The 18,812-nt window shown below is 38.9% G+C and overlaps 1 protein-coding gene across 5 annotated transcripts in view; it reads right to left on the minus strand.

Moving 5' to 3' along the window:
- LOC126850627 (zinc finger and BTB domain-containing protein 20) overlaps positions 1-18,812 on the minus strand; it is a 99,415-nt gene that overhangs the window by 62,474 nt on the left and 18,129 nt on the right. For 2 of the 5 annotated variants that reach the window (XM_050593813.1, XM_050593812.1), the window contains exon 3: positions 3,277-3,542. The exons of 2 other annotated variants lie outside the window; for them this stretch is intronic. The gene's annotated coding sequence lies outside the window, so the exon portion shown is untranslated. Of the gene's footprint in view, positions 1-3,276; positions 3,543-5,834; positions 6,048-18,812 lie in introns of those variants that run through there. One more of the 5 variants, XM_050593811.1, reaches the window with a different exon arrangement.

Genomic DNA, 18,812 nt, shown 5'->3' on the forward strand with positions numbered 1-18,812 from the left:
TTGCAAAATATTTATGACGAAAGAGCGGATGCGATTTAAAGAATTTTAATTTATTTAATCTTGTATCAGACATTATAAATAATCCCGTCGCGTGGGTAAAAAAAAAAGAAAAAAAAAATGGCGTACAAAGTATCTCCAACGAAAGAAATTAGAAATTTCTGTTCCGCTGCTGTTAAGCTGATTTTCGGAGAATCGATTGTGCCATTAAAATGCAACAGGTTTTCGAGACGGGACGAGTCCTCGATCTTGCAGAGCATACCATCGAACGGATCAAGGTCTCGCCCTTTTCATAGCATTGAACAGAAGAATTCACTTTTGAACTCGACTTCTCGACTCGTATATATTTTCATAATGTAAATTGTAATAAATAATGCAAAAATAAATTATATACATTTTTTTCTTATAAATCTTTACACGACAAAATCTTTTTCTTTTTGTATAACGTATAATTAACGGGTTTTTTTTTCCTCTTTCTCTCTTGCAAACATAATTCATATATTTTACTATATGTAAATTTTGTAGGTTTTATTAACCAGGTAACGTTAATGAACATCTTCGCCGTATACTGAAAAGTTCGTGAAATATTCGTTCGTTATTCATGTTATTATCATAATTAAATAAGATAATTAATCGTTTAAATTGAAAGCGATTAGGGAATAAATGTACCGCGCTGATTTGTGCAAAACATGTCAATGGTTCTTTGACCCGCGCAGCTGACCCTTCTCGCGTTTATGGCAGCTATGCTAGTCTCGGTTATTGTTAGACCCGTTTATCTGTCACTGCGCCAGTCGCAACTGTCATTTCCATCGTCAGCGAATCATAAAATTTTACCAGCCAGATATACGATACACAATCCGCTACGTCTCGCCCATATATACTATACGACGCAATCAAAATGAGTATAATGAAAAGCGGTGCAGTATCCTCGTAAACAGGTAATAAGACGCTGTTAGCAGCGCGCTCCATGGCTACATATCCTTGAGTTGAAAATACTTATCCGACGAATTTCAATTGGCAAGATTACGGATACGCGTGGGAATATAAAAGCTAACGTTATATGGCTTGATAATACTATAACCTTTGATATTCTATTGTATTTTAACGTATTTAATACTGATGATGCTATTTTTTTTATTGTCTTTCACCTGCTCCTTTCGCAATTATTTCTCGATATCGTATGATTATCGCGTATATTATTTTGATAATTAAGCAATACATTTAATCTTTTTTCGCGTAAAACTCTCATGCAGTCGTGGATTTGAATAAAATATACTCTGCTTTACCCTATCTCTGTCTCTATAATTGTAATTTTCTGATATATCGTGCTTCTCTATATTCAATCAAGAAATATTTAATAATTTAATATTTTAACGATATACCTCACCCTACGATCTCAAAATTTCATTCATCAAAATAAAAAAAATATCATAATTTGTGACTTCAAAAGATCATAAGAGAAAATTATTTTACATCTTTATAATTAATTTTTTCAAATTTTATATCAACTTTTATAAATTCGTTTGTCTATCTCTTTTATTTGTGTTATGAATGTGTTTATGCAAAAATAATATTATTATGTCTACGACATTTTTATGTGATATGACATTATTATATTTAAAAAATATTAATTTTGAAGCATGATTTCTCATGATTTTCTATAATTCTTCCCACCTCGTCGCTTAAAAATTTTCCTTCCCTCACCCAATCCCCGACGAATTGACCGCGTCACGTGACATCGTTCTCTCTTTCTAATAAGGAGAAAAAATCGAATCACGGCGAATCCGATCGATTCGCACAGCTGGTTTCCTGCCGCATACGCAAATGCGTATCTACATAAGTGTGAGTATATATGTATAATCGTGCAGCGTCACGCACGTGCATGTGCTCTTTCTCGTTCGCTCGCGCGCGCACGCTTGTTGCATGCACGTATGACGTAGCCCTCGATGTGTGCAATGTCGCTGCGTGGAACGTCGACGCGCGTACGCGTAACGTGGCCGCCGAGGGAACGCACGTGTGTTAGGTCTTTCCGTCTCCTCATCCCTCTCACCACTCTCTCTCTCTCTCTCTCTCTCTCTCTCTCTCTCTCGCCCCGCTCCGAGAAAACAACGAGCGCGATTGGCCGTCGCGGCTACTCTCACCATCTCGACCCTCCGAGAGTCCACGGACGACCCATTCCATTCAGTCACCCGACGGACTCGAATGTTACTACCGCGTTATCCACACCACGTACCATCTCCCTCCTCTTGTTCGCTCCTTTTCTTTCTGTCTCTCTCTCTCTCTCAGTCGCGCTTACTGAAACGTGTCTCTCTCGAATCAACACGTTTTCCGTCTCTCTCTTGCTCGCATCGTACACGCGAAAGCAGCGTGCGTCGCGGAAACGTTCGTACAGGTTTCCAACCTGACCTACGGCGAGCGAGGCACGGCCAGGGGCGAGATCCCGACGCAATGTTATCCGGTGTTAGCGGAGGAAGGGCGAGAAGGAGGCGGAAGGGGAGGAGGAAGAAAAGAGGATGAGGTTTCCTTCGCCGGCTACCTTCTACCATCGAGGCCAGAGGGATCTTTATCGATGACCCTAAACGACGATCGTCGGTCGCTTTTTGGCTCTAAACGGTCATCAACGATCGCCTTTGCTTCTAAAGGGCGATCAGTTCCTTTCATTATTATGTCGGGCGATGCAGATCCGCGCGACACGAGAGTCCTGATAGAATTCCTCAGTCTATCAGTTCTGCATGTCATTATTATTGAGCAAGATATTCTATTTTCTTTTAAAAGCTTTTACTGACTTTTTTTTTTATATTCTCGATGCTTAATAAAATTATAGATGGAAAAATCGTAGGTTTTACTGACGATAAAAACTGCTAGCAAACTCAATTATAATTTGAGCTATAAACAAAATATATCTCAATATAGGATAATATATGTATAAATCTGGGAAATATTTCTTTGCAATTAATTTCATTATTTACGAGCGGCTGGAAATATATTCCAAAGATATAAGTTATACAGGGTGTTTCTTAAGTATACAAATTTGAAGAGGATATTCCTCGGCTTATTTTAAGAAGAAAAAGTTCTGTAAACATGTGTCCTAAAGTCCTTCGTTTTCAAAATACAGAATGTCAAAGTTTTGCAAAGAAAATGAAAATTTTGAAAACATTTAAAGATACTTTATTCAATTTTGTGCATTTACTTAGGAAACACCCTACATATATATAATGGAATTGAATGGATTACAGTGCAATGTGACAAATTGAGAGAAATCCGATGGCATACAGTTACCTATATGGTGTTTCTCGAACTGCTGGAAACCGGCTCGTGAGAGTCTCGTGAACGATGCGGTGTATCAGTCGGCGGCTCGTTTCCGGAAAGCTCACCAACGCCGACCAGTCTCGTGATTCAACACGCCAATCACTTCTCGTCTTATTAAACTGCACTTCTACGTGAATCAATTTGAATCCACCGTCGTGTAACAGCCGTTCTCCGAATAAGTAAGAATACTCGACGAGTGCGCGAATGACGCGACGCGGACAGTTGACATTTATTCTCTGATGCAATCACAAAAAAAAAAAGATTATAGCAAAAGTTAAGAGGTAAAAATACGGATTTGATGTGTAAAATATGAAATTAGCTTGTAATATACGAAACACAGTAGAGAAAATTATATAGAGAAGGATAAAGAGTGGCACAAACACGCAGATGACTGACAGTAATTTTTTACACGTTTCAGTTTTATAGACCACCGGACGCTAGTATTTATCGCAAGCCGAGGGAGGCAGATATGTGATATGCGTTATCAAGGGCACGTATATATCTTATCGTATTATCGCCGATTAACACCCTTAAATATGTACAAAATTTTGGAAGTGCTTAAAATATAAATATAAAAGTAATGTATAGTATAAAAGTAATATAAAAGTAATGTAAAGAATATTCCTTCCACTTAATCGCGCGGAAATTACTTCAATAATTCATTACTCTATACTTATGTATCATGTGTGTTATACATCTATAAAAATTATAATATTCTATTTATAATAACTAATAAATATATTTTAATTATTTTATTAATTTCTTGATTGTTAATTATCTTATTTTCACGTGTAAAATAAATACGAATATGATAGATGCGAGTTGTTTAGCTTTGTTAAAAAAAAAATCGTTTTACATTTTCGATATCGCGACGCGAGAACATTGCTACGATTTGCCGCGAAAGGAAAAGCGACAACGGTCCTTTCTCGTTCAGCACAGTCGATTTTGCGATACGTTAAAATAGCCGACTATAGTCTCTCGATGCTCGAAGAAGCTCCAGTTGCTCTCGTATAGATGTGCGCGAAAGACGCATGCCATCTTTCTCTTTCTTTTTTTTCCCCCCTCTCTCTCTCTACTTCTCTCTTTCTCTTTCGCTCGTACTATGTCTTTTTGCTCTCTCCCCGTCTCTCCCGTACTCTTTTGTGCCGGTAGAAGAAACGCGGGTCGAGGAGTTTGTGCCTTCGCTGCCGCTGTTAGGCGGCATGGAATCCGCGATTCTATCGCGCCACCCGATGCTATATAAGCTGTTCCAAGAATAGCTTTATTCCTTCTGACATTTGAGCAAGCATTAATGATGAGACCAAAGCAATATGGAGATAATAATAATTATCCTATAAAGAAGATTCTCTCTTTTGCAGATACAATAATTGTTAAAGTTTCTAAATTATTGTTAAAATTGTTATGATGTAAGAAATTTATTTCGCGTACATATTTAAACGTGATTAAAAGCTGTAGATGGCCTTCCCTGTAAGGCCATCCCTGTATGCTATAGTATACGGTTAATTGAGGCCGTGACAAGCCTCTACGTCGACTCGGTTTCGATCCCTGTCTTTTTCACCGCGAGATCGATCGATATTGATGAGCAGCGCGCATGAAACATTCACAGAAGCGATGTTTCCTCGACGTCGCGACGAAACGCGATGCGGAAACGAGGAACAAACGCGCGTGAAATTAGTGAAAGAAAGAACTCGCGACTATCCGAGCATCGATACTTGACGAAAAGCGGCGGCCCCGTAATAATGCCTGCTATTCATGCCCTCGTCCCCGTTGTATTTCCTCTGAACTTAAAGTCCGGGCCGCGCGAGTCAGAGAAAGAAAGAGAGAGAGAGAGAGAGATATGTGTCAAAGTGGCCGTTTTCCCAGTAACCGTGAGTGCGCGATGCATTCATGCATTGCCCTCGTCACACTTTCAACGAATGGTACGCGTGTGCGCACATATGTACATACATAAAAGAAAAAAAGGACAAAAAAATATATAATGATGAAAACGGATAGAAATAACAAGTTTTTATTGTATTCTATAAAGAACTTGTTACATATAACAGGAAGTAACATATAATAAAAATAAAGCACACATAAAGACGCGCGTGGTGAGATAAGATAAGACTATCGAAACCGAAGTAGCGTATGCATCGACATATGAGAGCAAAAGCAGAGTGCGAAAAGTGTAACGAGAGATAAAGAGAGAAAGAGCAAATTTATTTTTATGCCTCGGGATCAAATCCCCTACGGACGATAGCAATAATCATTGTACGAAACCGACATATATAAATCTATAACCAATAACAAAACCAATAATAATGCTAGGAAAAAAAAAACCAACAAAGTTAAAGCAAAAATCTAAAAGAGCGATAAGGCAGAAACGAAGACAAAGACGATTTCGAGACGAGAGTGAATCCCAAGAATGAAGAGAGAGAGAGAGAGAGAAAAAGAAAAAGTCGACGCGGAGATATAGGAAGGAGAGATGCACGAGACGATTGCGAGCAAGGGGCACGTGCAATTGAAGGGAGCGAGAGAGAAGAGCGAACCTCTCCTGTCGGCAACGCGCCCTCCCGCGAGACGCCTCGACGCGGCGCGACGCGACGCGGCGCGGCGCGGAGCGGAGCGCAGCGGCGTGTATGATCTCTCGGATTACGCGCGGTGGGCTCGTTCTGTCGCGCAGCACGAACCGGACAAACGGACGGATAGACAGAACGTGAAAGAGAGTGACGGGGTACGCGTAGAGCCTAGGCACGATACTGAGGATCTCCGCGAGCCGCGGCGGCTCGACGGTGCTTTCCTCAAGAGGGAGAAGAGGCGCGGGAGAAGGCGCGACACGTAGGAGAGGGGATTTGGACGGGCCGCCGGGAGTGAGACGGAAGGGGGTCGGAGGATAGAGGCAGGGGGCAGAGAATTCTCTGTTATAGATTAAAATTTTTTACGGGGAAGATATTGATTGTTGCTTTTTATTAATGTAACATTAAAGTGGTGCCCGCGGCGGTGGGGGCAATCGCGCCCCGCTGTGCGCGCCGACGGTGGTGGGGCCCCCCCCTCGACCCCACGGTCGAAGTGGGGTGATCGAGTGGGGATGACGAAGAGAGGATATGGAGGGGCGGAAAAGGGGGAGATACACGGAGACGCGCAACACGACGAGAGCGAGAGGAAGTAAGAACCGACGTGCGCTCCACGAAACGGCGGCGATAGGGGGACATAGAGAGAAGAAGATTTGGGCGGGGGTGAGAAGGCAACGAGGGGGCACGGGAGAGTGATTCGCGAGGCGCGTCCACGGTGGAGGGGACGAGCGGAAGGGCTCGAAGCGGCGGAAATAGTGCCATAAATACGAACATTTTTCGCAGCGTCTTGCAGCCCTGTTTTGACAATCATCCCCTCCAACGGAACTCCGCGTGCCCTCTCCGTCATGCGATTCCTACCAGGCGGACCCCCCTCGCAACCCCTCGCGTTCCTTCCCACCCTACCCGGCTCGCGTTTCTTCCCCCTGCTCCGTTCCCCTTTGTATGCCTCTCATCCTCCGGATCTTAAATACATAGATACACTTACACACACGCGGATGAACGAGCAGCCCCACACGGGGCCGAGTCTCACACCCTCTTCGCCTCACCTACCGAGCGCACCTACTACCCCGCGTACCAAACTGTCCTCTTCCTCCTCTTTCCCCTCTACACAAACCTTATATATCCTCAGCCTATTCTTCTACTCGCTTTGACATTTTTCGCGAGTTAAGGCCCGCTCGAACTTTGCGGAAATCCATCTTGCGCTGACTCCCTACACCCCCTCTCTTCTTCTCCTTGTCTCCTTGCCCCTCCAGAGCCGAGCCGCTTTTTTTGTCTTTTTTTTTTATTCTTTGCGTCTCGGTTTTTTTTTGCAAGATGGTAGAGGGGTCGACGGGACACGGATCAATGCTTCTTTTCGAGATAGCAACGGACGAATAGAGGAGACAAAACGAAGTTTTCCCCGTCGCGAGCGAACCTCTTTAATTGCTGATTTACCAAAGCGACACAACGACGTTTACGTCGATGTAATACGTCGACGCGCGTATATACACACAAATAAACTGAAATTGAGAGTCGCAGAGAGAGATTGCGAAAGGGAAAATGATTAATGAACGACGCGATCGGATCAGAGGTGAGATTAATCGAGGGAAAACGCTAATACGAGTTCATCGCTCGCTCGATTACGTACATGACCCTATATATGTACAAACACATATAACTGCTACATACGTGTAACATACGCCAATCTTCATAATCTTCCGCGCTGTCGCGTTGTCAGTACATTGTCTCATCTTTACGAGCGCATTATTTCGAGCCGTTCAAACTATTCAAGAGATTCAATCATTGAAGACTCGTACATTTCTTTCCAGTACGAGGCCGGGAAATCTTGCTTCATCATTATTTTTCGGCAACACAATCTTCTCTTTTGAAAAAAATAAAGATTAAGACACTCTCATCTTATAAGAGCATTTTAAATCGAACTTGAATCCTTTGTGTACATTGACAAGACAAATTTCACGCAGTTTTTAATAATAAAAAAAAACGAAACGCATTTTATCTAGTGTTGATTCTAGAATTTCCCAAGAGAAAACTCGCATGTCCCTTCGCACGTCTCTCTAAGATGAAAACCATTCTTTTCAAATAGCGCACAGAAAATATTGACTTCTTAAACACACTCCTAACACTGCGGACTTAAAACGCTCTTCCAGGAAAAAAAAAAAAAATGCTAAATACATCGTCAAATTTTATTTTTCTTCGGCACGTGTGAAGAATTGACGATAGAAAATTCAAAGAATGAGTCACGTCGCTCTTATCGTACGAGGAAAATAGTATTTTCTAAGGAAACACACGATATATAAATACTTATACATGTTTTACGGAACTTGCTAACGCTAATCAAGAATTCGCAAAAAGGATTCGCCCGCCGCACTCTCTTGTGCCTCTTTTAAAGGGTCAATTCGCGTTATTTCCGCGTCGTTCCACCGTCTCCTTAACGGAAGCTCGGAAAACGGAGGAAGCCACTCTTCAGGATACGCGCTCGGCTGGCTTGCATTTCGGCATCACCGACTCCGCCACCCGTCACGAAGTTGAAGCCCTATAGAGGAAAGAGGATCGAAGGAAATTCGACTGCATCATCCGTGCAATCGTCATCGCGACGATCGATTCTAAACTGATTTTATCGCCTGCCCATCTGCCGAGAAATCGCGGCTGCTAATACTACTGATACATATCCTGCTTTATATTTTGTTGAATATAAATTGTTTATATAACGATCGACGTGATATTATTTAAAAAATTTGAAATCTTCGTTAAAAATATTAATTTTGAAATTGACGATGTGTAATAACGTCATTTAAAAATACTAATATTCTCTTTTAAAATTGTCCGATCTTTAATGTTTTCTTTCGTGACATATACATCTAGCATAATTTTTTGAATATATTTTTTAAAAAAATTATTTTTTATTTCATTATATATTTTGTTCGGAAATTCAAAGAATTATTTTTAAAAATATCAATTTTGAAGTTAATAAATCTAATAAATATTTATTTCGATACAAAATAAGCTAAGGAGAAAAATATATTTTCCGTTTGATATTAAGAAAAAATCTAAGACTACCTAAGACTTAAAGATTTCTTTTGAATAATTTTTTATACTCAAATATTAAAATAACATTATTAGGAATTTTTACTGGTTAATGCAGTTTTATTACTATTTTTTCTCTCTCTTTCTCTTTGTCTCTGCACTGCTTATATAATACATAATCATTCTTTAAATCTATAAATCTATTCAATTTAATACCTTTATGTATTTAAAATTCAACGATCGACTGTGAAGGATACTTTAATCGAAAAACGCCACCATAGAAAACAATCAGAATTTCTGAAAGATTACGCATGATTATAGTGTACAACACTTCAATGAGAGGCATTGCAACTTACAGCACTAATAAGCGATACTTTTAAGCATGACGTGGCGTTTATTGAAGTGCGCGATACTTATTCTTCGTGACGAAATGACGCCATCGTTTTCCTCTACGTTTTGGCTTGCTCGGATCGGCGTTACCGAACACGTTATCTTATCGCGTTACAAAAAGGAATTTTGATTACGAAGTAGGTAGGTCGGGGCCCCCCTTTTTACTACTGCCATGCGATTGATCTTTTTTTTTTAATATGCCTCGATCCAGAATAATAATCGAGAGTAAGGCCCATAATCAAAGCCCGTTTTTATATTTAATATTATTTTAAGTATAATCCTAAGATGCTACGCGGCCATTTCTTTGGCTAAATAGAATTTTAAGATCACATTTACAATCTTGAATATAAGATCGGACTATACGAATCTAAAACAGCGGACAGACTGAACAGAAAAAGACAGATTGACGCGGAAAAAAAGGCAAGGGGCAGAAGGAAAGGCAGATTTATTAAAAACGGAAAGGATGAGTTGCATCGACCGTTTTCTAGTGCATTCTTGCTACTCACGTTCCTCATTTCAGTCGAGCCTCGGAAGAATACTCTTTGAGAAATACGATTTTTAATTTCTAATGTTAAATATCTTGCTTGATAAGTTTCAGTTAGAACATATAAAAAGAATTGCTGTAACAAGAATGACGCAAGAGAATTCACAATTTACAAAGCTTATTTCAAGTATGAATCGTATCTAAAAAAGGCTTACAAGTTCGTCGCATTTGATCATTCGGATTTGTGACTCATGAAATTATTTAAAATCCATAAGTGTATTAACGATCCTCAAAGTAACAAAGTACTTTTTTAATTTTTACTTCAGTCAAGAATTTTCTTCTATCGAGAAGAAATCAATTTCAAAATTAATGTTTCGAGCGCATCTAGTGAAGCACAGCATGTGTTCCCTTCTCTCTTCCCTCTTACAACGAGCATCGTGTCGTTTATGAATTCACCTTCCTGCCGTTTGTCCTTCCCCTCTTCGGCTCGGCGAGGTGAAGCTAGGTTTAATTCTCAAAGAGCAATTTCCCGAGGAGGAAAAGGAGCGGCGGAGATATGCGCGCGCTCTCGCGCTCGATCGATGCGTCATAAGCGATTAATCTATTTAACCCATCCGCGACGACCATGTCGTCCATCGGCCGTTTGTACGAAGGAAAGACGAGTAACGACGTTATCGGCTCCCCTTTTTAAAACGAATAATCAGAACGACCAGGCTTTTCGATTATTAAAAACGATTATTAAAAACGCAATATCAACGTATTTTAATATGACGAATACTTTTGTTTAATCTAAAAACTATTTCGAATACAAAGTTCGTCAAATTTATAATTTATATATATATGCCAAGTTTAATTGTTCGAAAAAATTATTCTGGTCATTTTGAAATCTCAGGAATTAATGAATGTGATTCTTTGCTCTTTATATATGATGATGAGAAATATTTAATAGAAGAAACGAGGAAATATGTATATATTAAATATAACGCGTTATATTTTCAAGGAATAGCATGTGTACTAGTCTCGTGTAACGTTTTAAACTTGTAGCTGGGAATTACGTCATCGGTGTCACATCTCTAAACTTCCAGTTTATTTGAGATAATTCTCGATCGGATTTTAACAAAGTAATTTGAACTTTTGTCGACGTGCAATAGATATGTTGTTGACGCAACACGATCGTAAAGAAGGGAAAAGAAAGAACGTCGTACTATTGAATATCTTGATTATTTCATTGCTAAACACAATTGGAAGATTGCTAAAAATCACATGTTGGATTTATATTTTTACTGTAATATATATGCTACATTAAAGATCCGTCAAAGTACTTGTAAACTAATTATAATATTTTAGTAATGTTTTGAGTTAAAAAAAATACTTATTAATACTTATTCTTTAATTTAATTTTAGCTCCAAACTTCCTTTTTCTTCCTCAAAAATCTTTAAATCTCCGAAAAATTTCTCTCAACTTACTCTTGTTAATGTTAAAAAATGTTACACACAAATTTCTTTATCTTATTAATTTACTTTTCCAAAATTTTAACTATTTAATATCAAACATTATCACAAGTCTTTCATAAAATTTCTGCTGGGAAATAGAATTGACTCTGAAATCGTTTCGAGATATGTCATAAAAATTAAGATCAACGAGACCACTCGTCTCACGCGATCTCAGCCACGAAAGGGTTAAGGGCATACGTGAGCACGTGGCCCTCGAAAGCGGCGTGCGCGCGACGAATTAATGAAGGGCGATTACGCGGCATGCCGCTTCCCACGCTCGGCGTATACTTCGTGTTCGGTTTACATATCGCGCGATATGCCGGTAAACGTCGAAAAGAGATAGATAGATAGAGAGAGAGAGAGAGAGTGAACGCGCGTGTCGGGCCCGCTGGAGAAAGAGTGGGTGGGCGGGGCAGGCAGGACGAGCAGGCAGGTGGAAAAAAAAAAAAGAGAGAAAAATGAATCATGTCGCTGCTCTCTGGCCTTCCGGCGTACGTATATCGCGTATATGTCCGAGCTGCCAAAAGAGCCGCTAGCGCGCGCGATGAATGGTTTTTCTGGCGCACGTGCAAGCAAATGCTTCTCCATGTGTGCGCGCGCGCTTAGAGAAGTCACGGTAGAGTAGTAACATAGTATGTTATATATACACCCGGCGATTTAATTGCTTTCGGCCGTAGCACAATGTTATCGCCGTGACGCTTTACTTTTGCCTGTCGGACGATTTTGTATCGTTTTTAATTAGCGGCGCGTGTAACTGACAACAGTCATCGACGGTTGGCATATAATATCGCGGGAAAGCGGAATGAAATCCGGCAAACCGCTGTGTCATCGACAAGAAAAAAAAACTGAATCTGATTCTTAGAGTCGTGATCATGCTTACTTTGCAGATTCATTGTATTTTGCTTTTTATATATTTTAATTACGTATATGTTTGCTAAACTAAATTGTAACACGTAGGTATAAGATCCTCTCTATTTGTGTACTAATTAGTCTTCTAAAAGCTATGTAATATTCCTGTAACATCATTCGTATATTAGTTCTTTAAATATTAAACAAAAATGTAAATATCTTTTTTTACACATTTTACAAAACTTTAAAATAAAAATTTATATTTACGAGATATCAAACATTATTCCATTATTAACCAGGAAACTTTTCAAGCAATTTCAATTTCAGGAGCGAGCGATCACAATGGCCGCATTTTTTTTTTCCTTTTACGAGGAATTGATTTCTGTTTTAATAAATATTGCATCACTAATTCTCCGTTGTCTCTAGGTTCTGTTTCTATAGCGCTTCAAAAAGAATCGCTCGATACATATCAACGTCCGTACAAGAGCACCCGCGATATAAAGAAAAAAAGGAGAGCAGAAAATCTCGTATCGGCGAGCCGAGCCGAGCCGACGACAATCGCGAAATCAATTCGCATTATTCGTTTAAAAGTATGTATCGCCTAGTGACGTCAGCGACGATGGAAGAACAGAGAGAGATAGAGAAAGAAAAAAAAAGAAAAAAAGAAAAAAAATATATATATATATATATATATATATATATATAGAGAGAGAGAGAGAGAGAGAGAGAGAGGGCGGAAGAGAGCGGTAGGCGTGTGTAAAGGGGTGTCGAGCGGAGGCAAGTGGCCCCGTCTGCCTCGTCGATGCTCTCAAACAATCCCTTTCCACCACCGTCGCGCGTTCGCTCATACCACCACTACTATACATGCGGCCACCTCTTTCGCCGGGGTGCTCTCCACCATCGACTGCCGTCTCCTCTTCCTCCGTCGAGACACCCTCTCTCTCTCCCTTACTCTCCGTTTCACGAGCGCCCACCACCTCTTCATCATTCCTCGCGCCCGCGCCGATCCCTCACCATCCCCCTTCCCCGTTCACCCACCGTCTGTACGTCCGTTGTTGTATCGTCGACAGCAACCGTGCTTGGCAACTCGCTTCTCTATCCCTGCTTCTTGCGATCGCAAACGCGCACACTGCGATCTTTTTGCATTATTCTACACGATTGGATATGGAGTTGAGAAATTTTCGGGCAAAATAGATGTAGAAAAGTATACAAAGCAAGAGTAAGGAGTTTGACAAGATACGTCTTCTATATCAAATCTTCAATAATAAAATTTTTAAAGCGCGATAGAAAGCCAAGGAAATTACGAGCCGGCTATGACTCTTTGCGATGACTATTTTTTTTTTTTATAAGACATCATATCGATCTAAAGTACTTTTCTGTTTTATTATTGAACAAAATTTTATTAAATTTATTATTTACGATCAAAATTATCAAGCTAATTAAAATGTAACTAATTATTATTTTTCTACTATATAACTGGAGGAAAACGATACATGTATATGTATATCGTATTTCGCGATATTTGGGATAAATATATCCGTTTTCGTAAATTCAAATTGATCTTATACAAAATTCGTCTAGGTCGACCTTCGACGGCGCTACTTCTTGACATCCTTCGGTTCGTTAAATTTTACAGACGCGTCATCGCCGACGAGAGCGAGAGCGTCTTTGAATTCTCGAGAGAGTCGATAAGAGAGCGAGGAGAATCGACTTCTTACTTTCGATAGCGCGAAATTATCGTCGGCTCGCTCACGTGTCCGTGAATTATTGGCGGACGCACTTGACGCACACACGTTGACCGCGAGTGTTAATCGCGATGTTCTCGAAGCATAACACGTTGGACGCGCACATCAGGCGGGCGGACATGTATTTCTGATAAAGCGAAACGAGCGCCCGGCTACTTTATCAGCGGTTTTATGATATTAGCTTGCGGCAAAAGGCTTTTTGTCGCATTTTCATTTAACGTCGTTTTAAATTTGCGATATTAATTTGTGCCATTGATCGCAACCGAGTGTACATCGAACGAACGCGGGGCAACGCGTGTAAATATAAACTCGAACATCGTGCGTTTCTTTTGTAACTTCCGGCGATCGTTTTAATTGCACGTAATGTGGAAAATGAATACCGACATGTATCTCTCTGAGCTATGCGTTTTATATATTAAAAATGAAAGACGCGGAAAACAGATTAATACAATATTGAGGAAGCGAAATTAATATAGCATTTCAGCGAATGGGAAATACATTAATGTGGCCGATTTCAAGAAAAATTCATACGGATTATGAACATTTTTATATAAGATATTGATTATATGTTAAAAGATAATGCGAATAAAATTATTTATAATCATGTTACACGGTTCAATGTATTTTTACAATAACATATTTTGAGGAGGGGATAAAAGTTTCGGAAATTCAAGATGGGAGATAGATACATTTCTCAGTTACATTTCACGGAGCGACAGGTGGAGGAAGAATTATTGCCTCACAAAAGCTGGCGTAAACATTGCGCTTTTACGTAAATCTTACGAGCTTTCTATCGTCGTCGATGGCACGGCGAGCCGGCATTGGTTAAATGGGAGAAGTTTCGCTTTTAGCGAGCCAATTCGCGACGATCGTGGACGAGAAGAGAACCTGGGAAAGGGGATGGGTTCGATGGGAATGGGCGAAAAACGACAAACAATAAAAGTAAGGTAAAAGGAATAAGTAATAAAATGTAATATTGCCGAGAAGAGAATAATTGCACGAAGCAACCAATCAGACGACAAATGCGAGTAAACATAAACGAGTATCTGTTCCTAATATGCGGTTTGTATTCGATGATTTATATATCGGTGCACGTTAAGTTAAATAAAATATCGAAGCATCGAGAGATATATTGAAATATCCGTGAAATAACAAGTCAATTATTATACATTTAAGATTTGGCTTTTCTATAAATCATTTACTACGGATATTAAATTTATTCATCAATTGTTCCTTATGGTAAGTATACACTTTAAAAATGTATCTTGATGAGCAGAGTTCTTCTCTTACGAAATATCGGTGAGAAAAAAAAATTGGCAAAAAGGGCTATAAAAAATTTTAATTTTTTTTTTTTAATATGCTTGCGCAAAGTTGCAAGATGTTGCAAAACTTCATTATTATTCTTCCTTTATATTAAAGTCTTGTGTCAGTTGAAAAAGTAATCGTATTAAAATATTGCAAAGAATAAATTATTTACGCAGAGGAAACAGCGATCTCGGGATTGGTGCCGATGTCGTTTAAGAAAAACGCGCGATCTCTCGCGAGTGGAAAAAGTATGTATGTCGCTGGCAACATCGTCGCCCCGATTTTGACCGCGCGCACAACACCCTCGCGGGATAAATTTAAATGCCGAAGTTTCGAGCCGAAATACAATTGAACGAACGACAACGCATCCCGACGAATCCCTCATTCGATGCGCTGACGTCACACGACCGGCGAAATTGATTTTTCGACAGCAAAGGGGGACACGTGGGGGGAGGGGGACTCTCTCGCCAAAAAGTGCAGATCCTGAATATTTTAATGGACAGCTCTCGGGACGCGCAGTCGATACTCGGGAATATCTATATCGGCCCCGGCATCATGTGCCTTAATTAAAACGCTTACGCGTTATATTTTGGAGATGAAGCTCGTGCGCGCGTTTCGACACAGATCGGAAACTACAATATATACACAGTGACGTAATTAAAGAGCTTACGGAACGGTGAAACGTGTATTGTCAAGGACAAAAAAAAATAGCTCGTGATTGGAAAGAAAAAAAGAAAAGCAGAAATATAAAATAGTAATAGAATAAAAAAATAAAAATTAATAATTTATTCTGAAAGAGAATAACAATTTATTCTGGTATAGGATTGAAAGTTGCGTTATGAATATTAATATAATTTGAAAGGAAAAAAAAAAAAAAAATAAATAAAGAGAGGAAATGAGAAAAGAAAATGAATACACAAAAAGAAACTAAAAGGAGAGAGAAGGCCAAAGAAACAAAAAAGATAAGTAAGAATATATTATACAATAAATGCTGAATCCGTCATTTGCCATAATTGCGGCACTAAATTATATCAATTTTATTATTATATACTTTATTTTCTTTAGTGTGCGCTTGTTTCTTGACATATATTATTGTTAACACATTATTATAAAATGCTCGGTAGAATTTAAGAACATTTAAGACAATTGACATCGTCCGGGAAATAAAGAACAATTATTATTATTATTTACATTTGCGTACACTATATACACCCGGTACACAAATGAATCCCCGCGGCATTCGCTCGTGTTAAATTGAGTCGCGTGTTGATCCATCCGAAAGAGCATTTCGCTGAGAGCAGGCCGAGAGATCGACAGGTGCTCTCTCTCTCTCTCTCTCTCTCTCTCTCTCTCTCTCTCTCTCTCTCTCTCTCTCTCTCTCTCTCTCTCTCTCTCTCTCTCTTTTATCGGTTCCGGAGGATTCGCGCGTGCACGGCGCGTCCCGCGAGAATTAATTTCAATCGAAGCCACGCGCCAGATATCGCGCGATCGAATGGTACGATATGGTACAAGAGGCATTTGGCAATTATTTTTCCTAGTGACTGTCGCATGATTTTCCGGACTATAATCCTGATCCTTTAAAAAAATACACTTATATCTGTACACGGTGTCCAATAAATCGTAATAAGCCGGCAAGGATAAAATTCTTCGTAAGAAAAGAAAAAAAAACAAGTAAGGGATATACAATAAATTATTCCGATCGATTGTGTAATATTTCAAAAAAAAATTTTTTTTTTAAATATAAAAATAATTTATTGGCTGCATTTGAATCCTGCGACATATATTACAAGAACCAGACAAATTTCGAAACCAGCCGTGAAAAATGAGTAATTGTATTGAAATATACTTGAAAAACTGGTAGCCATTTAAGAGAATAAAAGACCGCAGGAAATAGCGCGTGAAAAATATCAGGGAAATTTATTTTTTATATTAAGTAACTAATTACGGATGGTCACGATGGTCGTCGTGACCTACTTTTCGAAACTATAATATAGAATGTAAGACGAAAATATAGAGGTATTCTATGTTATTTTCATTCACTCTCTTATATTCAGTAAGAAAACCGTTCTCCGTCGAAAATAATATCATCCTTTAAAAATTAAATTATACAAAAAAATTAATATAAATGAAGGAGCTATTTATTCACAAAATGACTTCGAACTTTGAAAAATGACGAACTTAAGACGAGATGGTATCTACTTGAATACAATTTTCAAAATCCCATCTAATTCGGCTAAACTTAATCTCTCTCTCACTTTCAAAGGGCTTCAAATATTAACACCGCGGTATTTCTGATCCGCGATCTCTTTCAAGCTCCTCGCTAAAATTACTACTCGCGACACTGAGCACAATTTTACGATTGACTGAGAAATTCTTCTCCGCTGGAAAACGTAATTAACAGAGTTAATCGTATGACTTGATGAGCTTCCGCGTAGGAAGTCAATTCGTTGCAAACAAAATCGCGTTTTTCATATCGTTGATCGCTGATAATAATTCCCCCTTTCCACGCGTTTGGAAAGATATCACACACGAGTCAGTCGTTCCTACGAGTGAATTTCCAGGCTGGCTAGATATAGCGAATCGTGGAAAAAGTTTTTGCGCCGATCGATAATCTGACGGCAACAACGACTTAGCTTAGCTCGATATGTACGCGACGCAGAAAAGAAAGCTTTTCTTTTTTTTTTATGCGGTAAAATCGTTATTCTCCTTTGCCCCGAAGTGCTACAAAATATCAAACTTTTTTCATTGTTATTAAAAATATGAAAAACGATACGATGAAAGGAAAATTTAATTTGAATATTAATATGCAAACGAAAATCTATCGATCAAGTTAATTAAAAATTAAATTTTAGAGAGTTGCAGGAAAATGTAAAGTTAGTTTCCCTTCAAATTTCTTATAAATAATTATTTTTTTAGTGTAAAAAAGTAATAAATGTAAAATATAAATAAAAATTAAAAATGGCTAATGTCTTTAAGCAATATTCAATCAAATGACATATAAAAATTCAATTTTCTTGAATATTGGAGAAGCTATCTTTACATAGATAAGATTTTGTTATTTTTAAAAATTTCATAAAAGATTAGTGTAGAAAACCTTACTTTTTTTATTGCTTACATTTCAGTTAAACTTAATTAAAAATTGCATGAACAATTCGAGTGTTATAATTAAGTTAGATGCTTCTAGAGGACACATCTTATATTAATCTAAAATCAACGGGCGCGGAAACGTGACCGAATTAAGCTTTAGTTAATTATACCGAAGTCTAGGTCGTTTATTAGTAATTGGTACACTCGTGCGATCTCCCGCCATCGTGGTATAATCGCAGATTTACGACGCAATCTTCGCTGCGAGAAACGGTGAATCTTCCGCTCATATGGAACGCATACGTGTGCAATTAGTGGCAATTAGAAGCCACGAATTAACTTTGTTCCGAATCGCGGAGATTTTGAGAGATCTCTCTCTCTCTCTCTCTCTCTCGTATATCCCGGATCGTGCGACAATACCTCTTAGGTCGCGTCGTATAATGAGTACTATAATCGAAGTCACATAATCTAGATCTTCATTCCCACAACTGTTGGTTTGCCAAGATGTTCCAGATGACATTAGAAATACCGTAATATTGTCCGCCTAATTTATATATCTTTTTAATATAGTGTTAGAGA

This window comes from Cataglyphis hispanica, chromosome 6, assembly GCF_021464435.1.
Source record: "Cataglyphis hispanica isolate Lineage 1 chromosome 6, ULB_Chis1_1.0, whole genome shotgun sequence".
Classification (NCBI taxonomy): Eukaryota; Metazoa; Arthropoda; class Insecta; order Hymenoptera; family Formicidae; genus Cataglyphis; species Cataglyphis hispanica.